This window comes from Macaca thibetana, chromosome 9 (assembly GCF_024542745.1).
Source record: "Macaca thibetana thibetana isolate TM-01 chromosome 9, ASM2454274v1, whole genome shotgun sequence".
Lineage (NCBI taxonomy): Eukaryota > Metazoa > Chordata > Mammalia > Primates > Cercopithecidae > Macaca > Macaca thibetana.
In genome coordinates this window covers 13,815,021-13,836,318 of record NC_065586.1, presented here as the reverse complement: position 1 = coordinate 13,836,318, position 21,298 = coordinate 13,815,021, and the positions used below count along the sequence as shown (strand labels likewise).

Here is a 21,298-nt window from a genome sequence, read left to right as displayed (position 1 = left end):
AGTTAGGAAGCATTTCCATCAGAATTAAGTTCTTAAAACTGCAATTCTACATCCAAGAATATTCATTCATTCATTTTATTCACATATTAGACGATTTTTTTTTTAAGAGACAGGCTGTTGCTCTGTCACCCAGGCTGGCGTGTAGTGGCGTGATCTTATCTCACTCTAGAGTAGTTGGGACCACAGGCACATGTCACTACCACACCTGGCTAATTATTTTTTTTTCTTTTTTTTTTTTAAGAGATGAGGATTTTGCTATGTTGCCCAGGCTGGTCTCAAACTCTTGGCCTCAAGTGATCCTCATGCCTCAGCCTCCTGAGTAGCTGAGACTACAGGCATGCATCACAACACCTGGCTAATTTTTATTTTAAAAAATTTTTTGGAGAATTGGAGTCTTGCTATGTTGTCCAGGCTGGTCTCAAACTCCTGGCCTAGAGTGATCCTCCTGCCTTTGCCTTCCAAAGTGCTGGAATTACAGGCATAAGCCACCATGTGAGGACTCAACAAATATCTATTGAATGTTTAGTATGTTCCAAAGACTGTTCTAGGCTCAGAAGATTTAGCAAAAAGCCAAATGGACGTAAATCCCTGCACTCGTGGGAAGGACAGGTAATAAAACAAGCAGCTAAGTAAATAAATTGTACAGTCCGTTAGAAGGCAAAAGAAAGAATGGAGACAAATAAACTAGGGAAGGGATTAGGAACAGGGGGAACAGGAGGTGGGCAGGTGGGAGGAGTTGCTATTTTTAAGAAAGGTGGTTAGAAAAGATCTCACTAATAAGGGTACATCTGAGCAGGGACCTGAAAAGGTGAGAGCTTGATTCCTGCTGGTATCTGGAGGAGGACCTTCCAAGCAGAGGGAAGTGCAAAGGCCCTGGGGCTAGCACAAGCCTGAAGACAACAGGGTGCCCAGAGCAGAGTGTAAAAGCCAAGAGGTAGGAAAATTGTGCTGAGCGTAGCCTCCAATCAGCAGGATCAATATCTTTGGAATCTGTTAAAAATGTAAATTATTACACCCTAACCCAAGCTAAGAATCAGAGACCTGGGTTGGAAATGGGAGTGGGGGTAACACTCAAGAATATTTTTTTTTTTGGAGACTGCATCTCACTCTGTCACCCAGGCTGGAGTGCAGTGGCGTGATCTTGGCTCACTGCAATCTCCGCCTCCTGGGTTCAAGCAGTCCTCCTGCCTCAGCCTCCCAAGTAGCTGGGATTACAAGTGTGTGCCACCACACCCAGCTACTTTTTGTATTTTAGTAAAGATGTGATTTCGCCATGTTGGCCAGGCTGGTCTTGAACTCCTGACCTCAAGTGATCCGCCTGCTTCAGTCTCCCAAGGTGCGGGGATTACAGGTGGGAGCCACTGTGCCCGGCCCAGGAATCTATTTTGACTGGTCTTCCAGGGGATTCTCATGTTAGCTTAGTTGACTTTTCTCTCTCTCTCTCTCTTTCTCTCTCTCCAGTATTTTGCCTAACCATCAATTTCCATAAGTCTAAATGCCCTCCATGAATAGATATCTCCAACTTTTTTATTTTCCATTCAAAGAGAGCTCTTTAAATTTTAACTTTGTACCCAATCCCATCTCAACAAATAAGCCTAGGTCGGCACAGTGGCTCATGCCTGTGATCCCAACACTTTGGGAGGCCAAGGCATGAGGATCACTTGAGTTCAAGACCAGCCTGGGCCACATAGCAAGACCCCATCTTTACAAAAAAATTTTAAAATAAAAATTAGCCAGGTGTAGTGGTACATGCCTGTAGCCCCAGCTACTCAGGAGGCTGAGATGGGAGGATCCCTTGAGCCCAGGAGTTAAAGGTCACAGTGAGCTATGATCACACCACTGGACTCCAGCCTGGATGACAGTGTGAGACCCTGTCTCTAAAACAAACAAAAAATTAAATCGCCTATCTTCTTATTTAGTGAAATCAGAATCCTAGAAATTTGATAGCCTGAACCATATTATTCTTTATAACACATTATTTGCTATAATAATTTGGAGTAGGCCTGACTTTTATGGGGTGGCAGGAGAAATCATCGCTTCCCAAGTCATCACTGGGGGCCAGTTTCCTGCCCTGTCCCAGCTCTGAGAAACGGACTTGCCTGTTCTCCCTGGGGCCTGGAGGTACTGGGGCTCTTACTTCCTGCTCTGGCCCATCCTTTCAATACAGTCCTGTTGCTCACTTGAGACATTAGCAGATTCATGTCACTTGTACATAAACCTTCACAATAATCGATGTTACAATAGGAAAAGGAATATTTGCTGAAAATCTTTTCCATTCTTTTTTTTAAAAAGATGAAGTCTCGCTCTGTTGCTCAGGCTGGAGTGCAGTGGCATGAACTCAGCTCACTGCAATCTCCGGCTCAAGAGATTCTCCTGCCTCAGCCTCCTGAGTAGCTGGAATTACAGGCACCCGCCACCATGCCCAGCTAATTTTTGTATTTTTTGTAGAGACACGTTTCACCATGTTGGCCAGGCTGGTCTCAAACTCCTGACCTCAGGTTTAAGGCAGATCCACCTGCCTTGGCTTCCCAAAGTGCTGGGATTACAGGCGTGAGCCAGCGCACCCAGCCTCCATTCAATTTTACAAATATTTCTGCCTTAGCTGCTTTTTGCAGTGAAGCAATGGGCCAATAAATAAATTATAATTATTTGTCCTAGGCACGAGAAGGGACGCAATACCACCTAGTACTCGACCACACCTGAGGGTTAAGGAACACACCTGAGGGTTGAGAACACCAGCTCCGGAATCAGACTGCCTGAGTTTGGTAACTGGCAGTGGCCGGCTTCTTGTCTGTTGGATCTGAGATGGCTTATCACACCTCTCCCTGTGTTTCCATTCCCTCACCTATAAATGCGGTTAACAATAGTGCCCATCTCAGAGGGCAAAGACTGAGTTTTACGTAAAGCACATAATCAGTACCTGGCATTTGGTAAATGCCAACTGAGTTTTAATCTTTCTTATTTTATTTTGTTTTGTTTTATTTTATTTTATTTTATTTTATTTTATTTTATTTTATTTTTGAGACAGAGTCTTGCTCTGTCACCCAGGCTGGAGTGCAGTGGCGTGATCTCGGCTCACTGAAAGCTCCACCTCCTGGGTTCACGCCATTCTCCTGCATCAGCCTCCCGAGTAGCTGGGACTACAGGCGCCTGCCACCATGCCTGGCTAATTTTTTATTTTTGTATTTTTAGTAGAAACAGGGTTTCACCATGTTAGCCACGATGGTCTCAATCTCCTGAACTCGTGATCCGCCTGCCTCGCCTCCCAGAGTGCTGGGATTACAGGCATAAGCCACTGCACCTGGCCAACCTTTCTTATTAATAGGTATTTCTCTTCTCTTTCTTTCTTTCTTTTTTTTTTTTTTTTTTTTTTTTCGAGACAGGGTCTCACTGTGTCGCTTAGGCTGGGGTGCAGTGGCGTGATCTCAGCTCACTGCAACCTCTGCCTCCCATGCTCAAGTGATTCTCCTGCCTCAGCCTCCTTAGTAACAGGGATTACAGGCACCTGCCACCATGCCTGGCTAATTTTTGTATTTTTAGTAGAGATGGGGTTTCACCATGTTGGCCAGGCTGGTCTCAAACTCCTGACCTCAGTTGATCCACCCACCTCAACCTCCCAAAGTCCTGGGATTACAGGCGTGAGCCACAACTCCTGGCCCTATTCTTATTAGTACATATTTCTGAGGAAATAAACAGAAAAGGCTTGGGAGAGAGCTAGCCAAAGGTACTCGAGTGTACTTAGAATGTTAACCAATATTGCACCATGGTACTCGCTGGAATGCAGGTACTCCCAGGGGCTCCAAGGTACATTAATTAGCTTGTGATGTTTTGATTGACTCTTGTCTGTGTTTCAGAAAGCCTTGCTCTGGGTTTTGGTTGCCATGAGTTGCAGTCTAAATCATGATTCCCAGCCAGGAAAAATAATAAACAACTATCTAATGTAATGAGAACCCAACTAAACTATAAAACTTAGTTATTTCAAAATGACAGAGCTGTTTGTGAAAAAATTACAAAATAAAACACAGCCATTGGATAATTTCTTCCTACACCCCGAGGACGCTGGTTTTAAGTACTTGATCGCAGGCCATGCATGAGAGGAGATAGAATTATTCCTTTTTGAATGAAGTGGTTCAGAATTGGCCTCTAATTGACCTGGGAGTAGGAAGCAAAGAGGATTGGGTATAAAAATATAATGGGGTTCACTTGAAACCAGCCAGGCACTTTAACCTGCCCCAGAGGGGTCTCTCTCCATTTTTAAAACCCGGTTGACGTATGAAAGGAAAAGTTGACAGTGTTATTCACTAGAAATACAGACAATGGAATGTAAACCTATGTCCATATGGTGCAGGTTAGGAACTGATGGAACGACACAGGAGACTACCAATTCCCAGGTGTCTTCCGCTGTAACTGGCAACTCCATCCACAGTTAATAGTGAATACAAAGTAATTCTGTGGCCATGCTGCCTGCGGCCGCCAGTGTATTTCATGTGTACAGCCTGTGGCAGGCAAGCATGGACAATAAGAGCTCAAGCCTCCGAAGGACGACTCTGGGTTCAAATCTGATCAGCAGAGTCGTCTCAGGCACGTGGCTTCATCTTCTTTTTTGTTATAGAGACAGGTCTGTCACCCAGGCTGGAATGCAGTGGTGTGATCATAGCTCACTGCAGCCTTAAAACTGCTGGACTGAAGCGATCCTCCCACCTCAGCCTGCCAGAAAAAGTGCTGGAATTACAGGTGTGAGCCACCACACCTGGCCCACTTCACCTTTTTAAATCCCAAGTGCCTTGTCTGTAGAAAAGGGATAGAACAGTTTCTACCTCATAGGAATCCCATGATGATTAAATTAACTAAAGTTTGGAAAGCTCTAGCACTGCCTAATACAGAGTACATACTCACCACAATGTGAGCTGTTTATTATTATCAGTTGTGTGGTTTTGGAAACAATATGTGTTGGACCCATAGTCTTCATAAGGCTGGAAATAGATATTATTAGGCTCATTTTATTTTATGTTATAGACAGGGTATTGCTGTGTCACCCAGGTTGGAGTGCACTGGTGCAATCACAAACTTCTGGGCTCAAGTGATCCTCCCACTGCATCCCCCCAAGTAGCTGAGACTACAGGTGCATGCCACTAAACCCAGCTAATTTTTAAAATTTTTTTGTAGAGACAGGGGTCTTCCTACGTAGCCCAGGCTGGTCTCAAATTCCTAACCTCAAGTGATCCTCCCACCTCGGCCCTCCAAAGAGCTGGGATTACAGGTGTGAGCCATGGTGCCCAGCTCCCAGGCTCATTTTAAAGGTGAGAAACAGCTTCAATAAAAGGCTCATTCAAGGTTACCCTGGAAAAGGAGTCTGAGACTGCCCAGTGGGATTAGCTCCAAGGACACGATTACACAACCCAGCCTCAGGTCCTCCCTTACCTTGTCTCGTGTCCTCAGCTCAGCAGGTACACAAAGGCTTGAGTGAGAGAGACCTTTTCCACCAACAGGGAGACCCTAGCAAAGATCAGAGCTGAACCATCATCTCTTAATTGTCCCCCGTATCCTGGTCAGAGAAGCCGTGACTTCCAATCCTGGAGCTAAGAACCTGGCACTTGTTATTAGTGGAGAAGGCGGAATTTTTGCTCCCTCACTTTGGGCATACACACAAAAAAAATCACATTAATTTATTTCTCTAAACCCAATTAAATTTGACTACATCCTCACTCACTGGAATGACAAGAATTTGCGTCCTCTTCCCTCTCTCAGGTCACCTTGGACCTCCAAACAGGGAAGTGGTCTCTTGTCATCAATTTTTTTTTTTTTTGAGATGGAGTCTCACTCTGTCGCTCTGTCACCCAGATTGGAGTACAGCGGCACAGTCTTGGCTCACCGCAACCTCCACTTCCTGGGTTCAAGCAATTCTTCTGTCTCAGCCTCCCGAGCAGCTGGGACTACAGGCACACCCCACCACACCCAGCTGACTTTTACATTTTTAGTAGAGACAGTTTTTCACTGTGTTGACCAGGCTGGTCTCAAACTCCTGACCTCAGGTGATCCGTCCACCTCGGCCCCCCAAAGTGCTGGGATTACAGGCATGAGCCACCATGTCCAGCCTCTTGCCATCAGTCTAATAGAGCTGTTACTAAGGTGCTTGGGGCAAAATGACTGCCAGTCCCTTTCGAAGCCAGACTCCAACCCTCTTGACTGAACTCCAGGATCCTTTGCTGTGCCTGGGACACATTTTTAGCTTTTTTTTTTTTTTCCAAGTTGGAGTCTCTGTCTGTCACCCAGGCTGGAGTGCAATGGCGGATCTCGGCTCACTGCAGCCTCTGCCTCCTGGGTTCAAGCAATTCTCCTGCCTCAACCTGCCGAATAGCTGGGATCACAGACACCTGCCACCACACCCGGCTAATTTTTTGTATTTTTAGTAGAGACAGGGTTTCACCATGTTCACCAGGCTGGTCTTGAACTCCTGGCCTCAGGTGATCCACCCACCTTGGCGTCCCAAAGTGCTGGGATTACAGGTATGAGCCACTGCACCTATGTGTTTAAATTGTAAGGCACATATCTTAGAATCTAGCCCGCAACTCACAGGCCATGCACTGTCCCATCAGGTGGTCTGCCCCTTCTTGAGGCACTCAGCAGGCATAGGGTCTCGTGTTATCTTCCCATCGTGTACGGATGTTCTCTATTGCTTCTTTTGGGAGTGCTATCGCCCTTTTCCATTCCTTCCTACCTCTCCCATTTCCAAACCTCAGAGCACCTCTCCTCTCTTTAAGAGTTCAGTCCTTTCCAAAATAAAGCTCCTTTAGTCTGTGTAAAAGAAACAAGAGTTACCCCACGTGTTCATCTCTCCAAATCCTGCTGACCCACTGTAAGAACAAAAAGAAAAGTATTTCTACTGCTTCCCTCTTCTCCAGCAAGGACAGCAAAACACAAGGCAAAGGCCTGTAAACCAGCCTGCCATGTTTCTCTTTTCAGAAAGACTCTTCGAAAAGTATTAAACTCAAGCTGAAAATGGAAGCACTCTATATTCTTTGCCACGACTACATGTTAGGGCTGGTCAGCGAACCAACACTTTGCAAAAGATTCTTTGATTCATAGCCACTTATGCCTAGTGTTCCGTTTTTGGAATGCCATGTAACTCAACAATAGGACATAATAACATTTTTCTCTCTTCAAATTCTTGTTCCTTGAATTTTTCTAGGTAATATACATGAATTTCATGCAAATTCAAAAATTTGCAACCTCAGGCATAAACGAGTTAAACCTTTGCAAGTAGCTGCCTGAATTTTCAGTAGTAGAATCGGCTACTCTTCGGTGAACAGACCATTGTGGAGTTTTGACTGGCAAAGCTTTTTATGTCAATTCCAAGGATAACCACTGGTGAAACAGGGAATCTATTTCTTTTATGTTTTCATTTCCAGGTAACTTAAGTTTCAGTTTTATTTTATTCACCAAGTTTTACCATGACCTATTTCTTTTCTTTTTTTTTTTTTTAACTTCAAGTTCTGAGACATATGTGCAGAACGTGCAGGTTTGTTACATAGGTATACATGTGCCATGGTGGTTTGCTGCACCTATTAACCCACCATCTAGGTTTTAAGACCCATATGCATTAGGTATTTGTCCTAATGCTCTCCCTCTCCTTGACCACCAGCCCCTGACAGGCCGCGGTGTGTGACATTCCCCTCCCTGTGTCCATGTGTTCTCATTGTTCAACTCCCACTTCTGAGTGAGAACATGCGGTGTTTGGTTTTCTGTTCCTGTGTTAGTTTCCTGAGAGTGATGGCTTCTAGCTTCATCCATGTCCCTGCAAAGGACATGAACTCATTCTTTTTTATGGCTGCATAGTATTCCATGGTGTATATGTGCCACATTTTCCTTATCCAGTCTATCATCAATGGGCATTTGGGTTGGTTCCAAGTCTTTGGTATTATAAATAGTGCTGCAATAAACATATATGTGTATGCATCTTTATAGTAAAATGATTTATAATCCTTTGGGTACATACCCAGTAATGGGATTGCTGGGTCAAACGGGATTTCTGGTTCTAGATCCTTAAGGAATCACCACACCGTCTTCCACAATGGTTGAACTAGTTTACAGCCCCACCAACAGTGTAAAAGCGTTCCTATTTCTCCACAGCCTCGCCAGCACCTGTTGTTTCCTGACTTTTTAATGATTGCCATTCTAACTGGTGTGAGATGATATCTCATTGTGGTTTTGATTCACATTTCTCTAATGACCAGTGATGATGAGCTTTTTTTTCATGTTTCTTGGCCGCACAAATGTCTTCTTTTGAAAAGTGTCTGTTCATATCCTTTGCCCACTTTCCGATGGACTTGTTTCTTTTCTTGTAAATTTGTTTAAGTTCCTTGTAGATTTTGGATATTGGACCTTTGTCAGATGGGTAGATTGCAAAAATGTTCTCCCATTCTGTAGGTTGCCTGTTCAGTCTGATGACAGTTTCTTTTGCTGTGCAGAAGTTCTTTAGTTTAATTAGATCCCATTTCTCAATTTTGACTTTTGTTGCAATTGCTTTTGGTGTTTTAGTCACCATGACATATTTCTGTTAGTACTTCAAATTCTTCGAATACAGCTTTTCTTCCCTCAATTCTTATTTATTTCCAGTGCAGGCCCCCAAGTACAAAAGGTTTTGGGAGGGGTAAAGAGATCTCGTGCCAGGTACTAGTTCTGGTTGTGGGGATACAGTGAAAACATGGCACGTACACACCATAGAATACTATGCAGCCTTAAAAAAGAATGAGATCATGTCCTTTGCAGGGACATGGATGGAGCTGGAGGCCATTATCCTTAGCAGACTAACACAGGAGGAAACCAAATTATGCATGTTCTCATTTATAAGTGGGAGCTAAACGATGAGAACACATGGACACATAGAGGGGAACAACACACAATGCAGCTTATCACAGGGTGGAGGGTAAGAGGAGGGACAGGATCTGGAAAAATAACTAATGGGTAATACCTCAATGACAAAATAATTTGTACAACAAACCTCCATGACACTAGTTTACCTATGCAACAAACCTGCACGTGTACCCCTGAACTTAAATAAAAGTGAAAAAAAAAAAAGTCCCACAAGGATTATTCTTATTCAGCCAGACCCTGTTCTAAGTGCTTTACATATATTAACTTATTTAATCCTCATAACAGCCCTACAAGGTAGGCAATATTATTGTCCCCATTTCATAGATGAATGTTCTCAACTGAGGCACAGACAGGTCAAGAAACTTGCCTAAGCTTGCACAGCTAGTAGGTGGCCCGGGCAAGATTCAAGCCCAGGCAGAATGACCTCAGTCTGTGTCCATCACACAGGGCAGTGAATCCTGATGGTGGCTAAGTGTTAAGAAAAAAATAGAGGATGGTGATACCTTAAGCACCTGGGGGAAAACCACTCCCCATGTGCTGATCACCGAAGGTTATCTAAGAGGCAGCGTTTTTGCTAGAACCTGAAAGACAACCAGGAGCCAGCTACCCAAAGAGTGGGGTAGGGAGCAAGACCTGGCCTTCCAGACAGGGGAAGCAGGAAATGTGAATAATACGTGATGAAGACAAAGAGGATGTGGCAGGAGCAGTGAGAAGCCACCCGCAGTCGTTAGGCAGAGCAGTGACGTGATCTGAGCTCTTCTCCAGCCTGGGCTGCTGGGTGACGGGTGGATGCGTGACCTGGAACATACAGAGCCCTGGAAGAAGGTTCTGTAGGCAGAGGGTAGGGGCTGACATGGTTTTGGGTGGGGCCGGGTGGCGAAAGATAAGACTGGATGGCCAGGGTGGCCTGATACTCAGGACCTTATAGCCATCAGACAGAATATGGGCTTTTTGTCCCTAAAGCCAGGGAAGCCCTGAACGGATTTGAAACAGAAGTTACGGGATCAGACCTGGGATTTAGGAGAATTGCTCCAGCTGGAGTGGAGAATGCATCTGAGAGAGATAAGATCAGCACCCATTCACAAGGCTACTAGAGACATCCTGGTGAAAGATGATGTGGCCTGAGCGTGCCTGGGGACAGCAGTTGCTCACTCAGCTCCAGGCACTGTTGGGATAAGGGGCTGCCCTCATGACCTTTCAAGAGGTAGTTATGAGGACAGGCTTCATGATCAGGTGACCGTGAGGAATGAGAGAAAGGAGGGAGGGAAATCTCTATCCCTGTTTCTGGCTTTGGGGAGGAGGAGGGAGCCTGCTGTTTACTAAGAGTGGGAGCCTAGAGGCAGGATTGGCCAGTGAGGCAAGTTCAGTTCAGGACATACAGAAGATGTGAGTGGCCTAGGCAGAAAGCAGTAGGTGTAGATGTGGATACAATTCAACAACTCCTGTAAGGTTGAAAACAAAATATTGGAAGAGAAATGTATGTCTGAGTTGGTGGCTCATGCCTGTAATCCCAACACTTTGGCCAGGCGGGTGGATCACCTGAGGTGAGGAGTTCAAGACCAGCCTGGCCAACATGGCAAAACCCTGCCTGTACTAAAAAATTAGCTGGGCATGGTGGCGGGTGCCTGTAATCCCAGTTACTCAGGAGGCTGAGGCAGAAGAATCGCTTGAACCCAGGAGGGGAGGTTGCAGTGAGACGAGATTGTGCCACTGCACTACAGCCTGAGTGACAGAGATGGACTCTGTCTCAAAAAAACAAACAAACAAAAAAATGTTGTAGGTCTGAACATTTCCTAATTGTCCATTACTAGGTATTGCAGTCAAAACAAATCAGGACTAGAACTAGTCTGCGTGCAAAGAAACAATATTCCCTCTGAGGACCTCAGAACACAAGGAGATGGGCTCCAATTGCATTACCAAAAAATGGGGTTTTGCATTGGAATAAGCCTCACAGACTTTAGAGAGAGGTACCTGAGAATCCCATTCAAACCTGGCTTCAGATCATCAAGTCTCCAGTCAGCTTGAAATAAGACAGGTAGTTAAGACCAGCCTGGGCAACATGACAAAATCCTGTCTCTACAAAAAATACAAAAATTAGCAGGCCGTGGTGGGGTGTGCCTGTGGTCCCAGTTACTTAGGAGGCTGAGGCAGGAGGATCACTTGAGCCCAGGAGGGGGAGGTTGCAATGAGCCGTGATCACACCACCACACTCCAGCCTGGGTGACAGAGTGAAACTCTGTCTGTATAACAAACAAACAAACACAACACAGGTACTCCTTAACACCAGCGTTCAACTTTTTCTTCAATGCTAACTGTATGCCCAATTTCCTTTCTATTGATTGTGAGGCCTTTTGAACTGATAAAAATTTTTACCAGTGTTGTTTAGAAAACAACACAGGACCTATGACAGTAAAAAGGTAAAATTTTCTGTCAGCTGGAAGATAGGATGGGAGCAATTTCTTTTTATTACAAAGTTTGTAAGTCCTCAGAGCCGACCGGTCTCCTGGAAATGATGTTTCTAGATCTACCAAGTACTAGATGGACCATGGTGGGAGGAAAAGCGGTCTCTCCCCTGAAGAGAGGATGGGTGCAGGTTGGAAATTCTAGAGACCCACGGGTTCTGGAGAAAGATTTTACCCCAGAAACAAGTCGGCTTTTGCTAAGTGGAGGCTCTTGCCAGCATCCCCTTTTATTTTATCACCATGTTTTGACAATTCATGAAAAAAAAAAAAAAAAAAAAAAAAGAATATGTCTAGGAGCAAATAGAGCTCCTCAAGCAATGAACATTTAGACATATCCTGTGAATTGACTTATTGTTCTGGGTGGGGAATCTTCCCAGAGTTTGTTTCTCTTTTTTTGGAAAGAGAACGTGTCAGCCCGTTTTCCTCCCCCGGGTCTCTCCCAGTGGAAGTCTCCCTCTCCCAGTCATTGTCGCGAAGCCTTGACAATAGCCCCATGCCTCGGTTATCCTGCAGCAACTTCCATTGAAGAGTTGAAGGGAGATTAAAATTCAATACGATTGGACTAGATCGAGGGGTAAGAGCTGCGCCTTCAGCCAAGGGAGCTGCTGTCTCCGGGCTCTCAGGGTAGGAAAGGGCCTCGCGCGTTGGCTTTGGGTGGGTTTTGTGGGGTAACCAGGGGTCCCCCGCTTGGGGACCTCGGTGCGGGGCATCCCGCACGCTTCGGACGCGCGCAGCCTCATCCGGGAGCGAACTTTGTCTCGCCTGCGGGTGCCGCGGAGAGGGACTGGGAAGCCGAGCCAGCTCTGGGGGCGACTGAGGGCGTCCCCGGCTTTCTACGGGGGCGGGGGCGCGCATTGTTGTCCAGGATCGGGCGGCGCTCGGAGGCCCCGCGGCGGGCGGTGGCGGCGGCGGTGGCGCGCGGTGCCCGCCTTGCACCCGACCTAGCGGCGCGCAGGGGGCTGGCCCAGGGCGCGCGGGGCGCACCATGCGGCGGGCCGGGCGCGGGCGAGGGGCGGGCCGGCGGCGGGGCTCCCTGGCGCCCGGCCAGGCTCGGCGCGAGAGGCGCGAGCGGGCGATGGGCTGACGCCGAGGCCCCGCGGCGGGGGCGGCGGCGGGGACGGGGCGGGGGCGCGCCAGCTGCGGGCGCCAAGGCCGCCTAGTAGGCCAAGGGCCTGCCCCCGGGCGAATGGGACGCCCGTTCCGGGGGACCAGCCGCTTCCAGCCTGAAGTTCCTCGGCTCCCTTGGAAGCGCAAAAAATAAAAGGTAATGTGTCTTTGTTTCCCGGTCGCGGTGGCAGGGAGGCAACTGACGGCAGCCCTTCGCCTTCCGTGTTTTCACATTGGGCCAGGGAAAAGGGACGCGCCGCTGCTTCTTTACTGGGGGCCTGGAATCGTTTATTTAGCGTATGTTACAGTTTTTAAATACAAACCCCACGTGGGGCACATACTGTGCGTTCTTCTGCAACCCTCCCCCCGGCGCACACACATACTTTCCTTAGGCACCTCAGTCCCACGCTGTCTGAATCTACCTGGGCAGATAGGAAAGGACATGGCTTTAGGCAGAGCTGGGTGGGCTTTTTTTAAAACCATTTTTTGCGAGTGACAGGGGAGCCCTTTCCTTTGGGTGCAGGACAGGGCGTTTCAGACAAGAGTGGCGGGGGCCGGCAGCCGATCGCCGCTGCCCGGGGCTGCTAAGATGGACTGCTTTTTACGTTCCAAATGGCTGCAGCAAGTTTGATGCAGAGAAAACGGACGCTGGGAAGGGGAGGAGAACAGAAGGGAACCCCCTTTAGTACGTGCTCATTTAAAATTGGCTAAACGCAGTGCTTCTACATTGGAAGCAGCTGCTCAAATGTTGGTGCACGTTGAATTCAGAAAAGATTCCCGGTGCTGCACGGAGAAAGCTGTGTGGGCTGCCTGTGTGTAACGAGCGACTTGGTGCCTTTTTCTCCAGTATCCTGTTAACAGAGTAAGTGCTCGTAGATTCAGGCGTATTCTGCGAAATTTCCAAGGGATGGCTGTGCTAATAATAGCTCTGGCGGCGGCTTCTTAATAGACATCCTCATTCTGAACGATGCAGCCATGCCAGCCCCCCCGGGAAGTGCAGCTTGCTGAGAAAGGAGAACCAATGCCCGCAAAGGACTCCCTGACCCCACCATGAATGGATGCGGCTCTGGCTCCCCTATGAATGGAGCATCCCAATGGAGACGCTGCTACTGCTGTTTCTGGCTTCTTTCAGTTTGAATCCTCACAGATAGCGATGAAAGGGCTTGCTCTGAAAACCTAGATAGGCACATTTCTAAGTCTGAGCCGGTCAGTGGTGACAGCCTGTTCTATTGGTAATACATCTGCCTTGACCTGATTGAGGGTTCAACTGCCGGTACCCCCCTTCCACCTCCACATCCGTAAGTCGTCCTCTTCACCAGCATGACTGATCTGTGGGAAAGCACCGCTCAGACAGCCCGGGACAAACTGCTGACTTCATCCCGGGAAGCCACTGCTGGCCCTAGGGGAAGTCCCTTAGGAACTGGATACAGTAACCTGTCCCTTAGACTTCATGAAACTTAGCTGTGTATGCCGTCCTTCAAATGTGCAGCAAAGTGCTTTTGCATGGGGGACAGCAGTTGGGGAGAGGAAGACACATTTCATTGTTTTGTTTTTGGTCTTTAAATTGCATCAAGCCCATTCATAGCATTAAGCCCTATTTCTGTTGAAGTGTGACTTGGACAGGGCCAGAAGACCAAAGCCTGGAATCAACAGAAATCTGGTTTGGTTCTCAAAGTGTTGTCTCTTGCAACCTAGAAGGTAGGAAATGAACCAATTTGTACATTGTCTTCTGTTAGATCCATTCTGTTGCAAATGAAGTTTGGGTTTATTTAGGATACAGCAGGAATGAGGGCCCTGTGGCAAATAGGTTTGAATCCACTTGGTCCCCAAAAGTTAAATAGCTGCAATTAATTAAATTGGTGGCAGTATTTGGACATGCTTTGCAATCAACATTATATTACCCAGCCAGTGAATACAATGTTGCCTCCAGATAAGTTGGAAAGAAGTAATGACTGGTGTATAAAGTTGTGTGGGTAGAAGGAAAAATTAAATTTTATTCTTTCATTAAAGGGGAATTGTTTTAGTAGGAATAAGGATCAGAAAATCTCTCCACCCTCTTTTGTTCTGACCGAGTGTGATCTGCCGCTGCTGTTGCTGGATTGTTTTTGGCATTTGTCTTGAAGTCATTTTATTAATAAGACTTGATATTTATGGCACAGAGTCTCCTTGTAATTTGTAGACATTGTTATCAAGTCCCCTGATAGCCTGGCAGGTGGCTGGTGTCATTAGCATGATCTTGTCATTTGGGGAAACTGAGACCCCCTTGAGGTTCAGTGAGTTGCTGCTTTCATAATCCATGAGAACAGCATCCCAGATGTGCACAGCGCTCGATGTTATTGTCACAGCAAAGTTATAGCCTGAGGTCAAAGGCAAAGACACCCAGTGATTCTTTGCTTGGTTCTGGAACTTGGGGAAAGAGCTCTGTGGAACAGCAGTTATGCAAGAGTTGCCAAGGAGAGAGCTCCTGAGTTAACCTTAAGGAGTGGATGGAAAAAGTGGAATTGGTTTGTGATGTGAAAGAAAGGGATATGGAAGGTTCAGGAGATCTCACATTGAGGGGACTTGCCAGGCTACCTTTGTCTTTAAGTAAGTGTTAGGTGAGACCAGCATCAAAGATCGTTACTGCCTTTACTGCACAAATATATCACCTGGGTTCACATTGTTTATGCTGGTGTGTGTGTGTGTGTGTTTGCATCCGCACGTGCGTGCAGCATGCTTGTAGTTCAATTCACGTGTCCAGCAAGCCATATACTTACCCCTCATAAGACTTGCGTTTAGCCTGATGCATCACACTGAATGAAAGGATAATGGGCAATGTACAATCTAAAGCTTTGTACTTAGATATTTTTGCATATTTAAAAAAAAGGAACAGTGTACCTTTTGGAGAATTCCTAGTTCAATATGTCAAAATGAGAAATAGACATGCTAACAGTTAACCAGCTTATGAAGTTCTTTTAAACTACTCTCCATAGAGTATTAGAATGTCTGAGTCTGGGGTCAGCAGTGACTTCCATTCATATGTCTTATTTTTTGGATAGCACCTGATATGATAACATTTGTGGCAGAATTTCTCTTGTTTGGTTTATTTGTTGTGAAAAATCTCTGCATCTTAGAAGCAATTTCTGGGACCTCATAAGACAGCAATAGAGTAATGATCTTCTAATGATTCTTCAGTCTAAGCCCTAATTCCTCTTGAGCTAAACTATATTCCTCTTGAGCTAAAATGGGAGCTTTCTTACCTTAACAGGATCAGCAGGTAACTCAGGCCCATGTGCCCTCATGACCTCCCCAGGACACTGCATTTTTATCCGTTCACCCAACTTGCCCATTTCTGATTCTGCACTGTCCGCTTCTCTCTGGAAATGCCATGAAAGGAACAACAACAACAAAAAAGATGTTGGACATCTCTGAAAAGTTAGGCATTGACTAAGAAAAGGAAGTAAAGGGATCATCGCATCAGTTGTGGAGGGTATGTAGACATCTGGGGTTTTCCTCCAATAGCAAAATCAGAGTCAGAGAATGTTGGAAAAGTGGCTAGTAAAAATCTCATCTTGTGGGGAAAGGCGTGCTGGATTTTATCTTGAGGTGTTCATTCCAGCCGTAATCAGGCTGGAGTACGTCAGTAGTATTTTCCATTGTTTAGTTTTTGTTTTTCCCAGAACATTTCATCTCCAGAGGTGGTACAATAGCCCTTGGAACTTTGGGCTTTGGAGTCATGATGGCACACAAAGGCCAGACGGTTTCACCGCTCTCTTCTGCAAGAAGTTTTCCGAATCAACATAAATCCAGCTTATCAAAAATTCCCTCCACAGCAGTTTCATTTTAGTTCCCTAAATCCATCAGCTGCCACTCTTTCTGATGTCCCATGGAATCAGCACATCCTTCTCTTATAAGGAATGATTCAGACACACCCTTACATTGGAAGTAACCAGCTCTACCGCCAGTGGCATTATTCTAAAAATCCCTATCGCTGTTCCTCCTTACTTTTACAGAAGATGATCAGAGCTGGTGCTACTGTTTAGTACACTGCACTAATGCTTATTTGGGGAGCTAATGAGTGTGAGGGTGTGTTCACTTGTTTTTTGTTTGTTTTTTGTTTTTGTTTTGTTTTGAGATGGAGTCTTGCTCTGTCACCCAGGCTGGAGTGCAGTGGTGCGATCTCGGCTCACTGCAACCCCCGCCTCCCTGGTTCAAGCCATTCTCCTGCCTCAGCTTCCTGAGTAGCTGGGATGACAGGCACGTGCCACTATGCCCAGCTAATTTTTGTATTTTTAGTAGAGACAGGATTTCACCATGTTGGCCAGGATGGTCTCGATCTCCTGACCATGTGATCCGCCTGCCTCAGCCTCCCAAAGTGCTGGGATTACAGGCATCAGCCACTGCACCCGGCCTCAGTTCTTAACTATATCAGTGGAAATTGGGCATTTTCTTCCCAAAGATAAACATTTTTCATATTCCACTTGAAGATGGAAATCACTGCTAAGAATAAAAGCCACAATTGTTGGAAAGTAATGGAGGACTATGGGGGATCGGGTTCTGTTCAGTGGCCTTATTAACTACCAAATAATCAAGAAAAAATGAGTGGTAGTCTCAGTTTGAACCAAATGAGTAACCTCCCTACAGATGTACAAGCATAATTAATTCTAAATCAGAGAAGTTGCTCGTAGGCTCTAGCTTCTTAGGAAGGGCGATCTCTATGCTGTGTGGTATTTTCTGGCTTTTTGTTTTAAAGGTGGAGCTCCGGCCATTCAATGATGCAATACAAGAAAAAACTTACTGTCTGTGGTCAAGAGTGTTGGTACATCCACATGTTCCTTTTTGCTCCTGCCTTCTCAGCAATTATCTGCCGATCCATGGCTACTGCATACGTTTTGTTTGCATACACTCACTACATTAACCCGCTGCTCGTGTTGAGCACTCCCCGGACCCTGGTTGTATAAGCAAATCGCTAAGTGAATGTATCAGACCACATTTCAACATGGATCTGTTTAGACTTCAGAAACCTGAAAAACCAGCCAAGCATGGTGACACGTGCCTGTGGTCCCAGCTACTCCAGGAGGCTAAAACGGGAGGATTGCTTGAGTCCAGGAATTGAAGGTTGCAGTGAGCTATGATTGCACCATTGCACTCCAGCCTGGGCAACAGAGGGAGACCCTGTCTCTAAAAAATAAAAGGAAAGGATAAAAAGAAAGAAATCTGGAAAACCCCAGTGGTCTAAAGCAGTGTCACTTGTTAAGCCCACCTGTGTCAAAACTTTTCGTAGTCTGTACTGTGGTGTGGCTCCTCTTCCTCAGTTAGCAATACATTACCAACCTTAAAGTCTGGAGTCCTGGTCCTAATGCAGAATCCCAAACCTTTTAATGATATTTTTCACTTCAAATTAGCCAAAACCTCTCCCTGCACATTTGAAGCTATCACTCCACAATTTCCTGTGGGATTAGCCTGTTCTTTGGTGATGCAGCCTTCTTTGCAGAGCTTTTGCCTTTCTTTGTCCTTGCTGTATGGGTAATGCATGGGAAAAAAAGAAAAAACGGCATGTAATGGGGAATTAGATTGATAATGCGTGACAGGGAATGGAAATAATAATCGGCGAGTTGCCGGGCTATGCCATTCATAACCAGAAACTGCACAATTACGCTCTCGCCACATGCCTGGGAAGAAGTATATAGATGAAGTATATAGATGTGACAAACCCAAACTAGGAAGCCAGACAGTGTGGGTCCTCCAGAGCTAGGCGACATACCTACCAATAGCTGGAGAGTCTAGCTCCGGCTTGCCCATCTCCCTACTCCCACTGGCCAGCCCCTATAAGTATCTGATATTTATTTCTCTGTTGCCCAAAGAGAGAGAGAAGGAGAGAGGGGAGGGTGATGAGGACATGAAGCAGACACTGATGGAGCACAATGGGGAGCAGTGTTCGGCCTTCTCAATCCCCTTTTATTGGGCTGCTTGAGTGTTTTGTAACAGAAGAACTGCAGAGTGACCAGTAGCACAGATGTAGCCTGCAGGTCTTGGCAGGAGGGGAGAACCATGTACAGAAGGCAGTTGTAGCAAGGGCTACTGTTAGCAAGGGCTGCAGCCATGGCTGCAGGGCTGCCCATCACAGTCAATGCCTGGTGCAGTCTACAAACCACGTGCATGTGTGATCTGGGGGTTATCCAGCCAATCAAACATTTTAGAGAAATGGTGCTTTAGGAATCAAAGAGAGTATCTAGATCATTTTTGCAAATAAGGAAGAGCTTACAGGCATTGAGGGACCTCGCCCTGGTCTCAGCTGCTGCACCAAGGCTGGAGTCCCTGCCTCCTGACGTGGATCTGCGTGGTGCAACCTGGTATGGCCAACAGAGAGGGGAGGGGGGCGCCATCTTGCCCTGGGTTTGGTCGTCTAACCAGCTCTGCTACTGCTTATGTGGCCTTGGGTGAATTACTGAGTCTCTCTGAACCTTGGTTGCTTTATTTATAACTGACATTCAGAGTGACAAACTAGTTAATATCTGTGAAGCACCTACTCTCAAAAAGTATGGGAGACTCTTTTTTCTGAAGAGATGAGATCTTGCTATGTTTCCCAGGCTGGTCTCGAACTCCTGGTCTCAAACGATCCTCCTGCCTTGGCCTCCCCAAGCCCTGGGATTATAGGCATAAGCTACTGCATTTGGCAAGGAGACTTTTCTAGAATAAGAGATTTTGTCTTTGTATTTCCCCCTCTCCAACTTTGCTTAATTATATTACTGGAAGGCTCAATGATGCTAACTTTGCGGGGATGTGATCCCATCAAGGTGCAAGAAGCCAGCTGGCTATGGAAGTGGAGGTGCTGCTCAAATAAATGGTGCATCCTCACTTATAATACTGAAATGAATTTTATAGACATAAAGTAGTATAAGTGGACAAATGTTAGCTCTGATATTTCGTGTTACCTAGCCTTTCAGAAAGGGTTCTGCAGATAAAGTCATGACCCTAGCCATTCTTACCATGTTGGGAACAGGGAGGGTTTGTGAAGAATGGCAGGTGGCAGGATGTAATTGAGTCTTCTAGCTGTGAACAGGGATTAGGGTCTATCACTGGGAGCAGATGAGAGAGCCCAGGGGCTCTACTACATCTGAGTCTCCAGGGAGTCCTGGAACATTAAGGTAGAGAAGGTCGGTTGGGGGAGGCGAAGGAAGAAAAGACAGATGACTTTGCCTTTGACCCATTGGATTATATCACCAATTTCTAAGAATTTCTAAAATTCTTTAATTTTCAAAAATGATCATAGAAAGCTTTTATCTTGAACAAATTCTAGAAAAGATGTAAGAATTACCAAGATTATGTCAGTGAATGGCAATTGCATCCTTTTCAGAACAAAAAGGGCAACACGATAATCACTCCATAATGTTCTTTGTCTACTGCCCATTTATTGCCGTTAATTGGGAAGATTTTCAACTCCTATTTATTTGTTATACTCCACCCAAGTCATTAATGCAACAAGTTAATGGCAGAAAGAAGCCTAGATCCTGAGTATACGGGATGCCTTTTGGTGTTTTTGTTTTGTTTTGTTTTGTTTTTCTTTTTCTTTTCCATTGCCTCAACCACTCAACCACTGTGAAAATACTGGGATAGTTTTCCTTGTAGTTCGAGAAGTCAAGGTGTCAATTTGCATAATGTTCATCAAAAAAATTTTAAGCATTTAATAACCTTCTAAATGTTAAATAAAGTCAGAATGAGAGATCATCTGTCTTCTGGAGACTGATTAAACAGGCACACACAGACAGCAGAAGAAAAACATTAAGCAAATGTGCAAACAGGGAGAGTATTTATAGAACATTATATCTGCATCCAAGACTAGGATATATTTTCGGTGAGCCCTAAGGGACAGCTTATGGCCGTCTTTTGCCTAGACAGGGTGGAGTGTGTCTGTCATTTGATGGAGAAATTATAAGCTGGTATTTGTTTGTGGTTCCTTCCTTACTTTATTGTGGAAAATATGGCTTTTGTCATCCACAACAATTTAGTTCATTTACCTTCCTGTTCCTAAAGTTGTAAACTAGTCGATAGAGATTCTGTACCATACAGAGATCTGCAACTTCCAAGTGGGAAAGATATCCAAATACTCAGAGAATACAAGAATACTATCCAAAAACACAGTGATTTGTTTCTTGGTTTTTTGTTTTGTTTTGTTTTGGTTTGGTTTTTGTTTGAGACAAAGTCTTGCTCTGTCACCCAGGATGGAGTGCAGGGGTGCAATCTCAACTCCCCACAACCTTCTCCTCCCAGGTTCAAGCAATTCTCCTGCCTTAGCCTCCTGAGTAGCTGGGATTACGGCTGCACACTACTACACCCAGCTAATTTTTTTGTATTTTTAGTAAAGATGGGGTTTCACTATGTTGGCCAGGCTGGTCTTGAACTCCTGACCTCAGGTTATCCGCCTGCCTCAGCCTCCCAAAGTGCTAGGATTACAGCCGTGAGCCACCACGCCTGGCCAGTGCTTAGTTTCTTAAGCAGCTAGATCCTCCTTTGCTTCTTGCCAGTGAAACTGACCATGCTCCTAGAGAACTGACAAAACTCAACTAAAATAGTCCATAAACTGGCTGGGTGCAGTGGCTTATGCCTGTAATCCCAGCACTTTAGGCGACCGAGGCAAGAGGATCACTTGAGGTCAGGAGTTCGAGACCAGCCTGGCCAACACGGCAAAACCCCGTGTTTTATTTTCTCTACAAAAAATAAAAAAAATTAGCCATTGTGGTGGCGTGCACCCATAGTCCCAGCTACTCAGGAGACTGAGGTGGGAGGATCGCTTGAGCCCAGAAGGCAGAGGTTGCCGTGAGCCGTGATAGAGTGATAGAGCCACTGCACTCCAGCCTGGGTGACAGTGAGAGTAT

The 21,298-nt window shown here is 45.8% G+C and overlaps 2 protein-coding genes across 12 annotated transcripts in view; both read left to right on the top strand.

Annotated features, from left to right (window-relative positions):
- Window positions 1-21,298, top strand: part of PHYH (phytanoyl-CoA 2-hydroxylase) — a 1,057,918-nt gene that overhangs the window by 424,417 nt on the left and 612,203 nt on the right. The window lies entirely within an intron of this gene.
- FRMD4A (FERM domain containing 4A) overlaps window positions 1-21,298 on the top strand; it is a 695,352-nt gene that overhangs the window by 433,403 nt on the left and 240,651 nt on the right. The window contains exon 1 of one of the 11 annotated variants that reach the window (XM_050803203.1): window positions 11,396-11,910. The exons of 8 other annotated variants lie outside the window; for them this stretch is intronic. The gene's annotated coding sequence lies outside the window, so the exon portion shown is untranslated. Of the gene's footprint in view, window positions 1-11,395; window positions 11,961-12,463; window positions 12,601-21,298 lie in introns of those variants that run through there. 2 more of the 11 variants (XM_050803202.1, XM_050803201.1) reach the window with 2 other exon arrangements.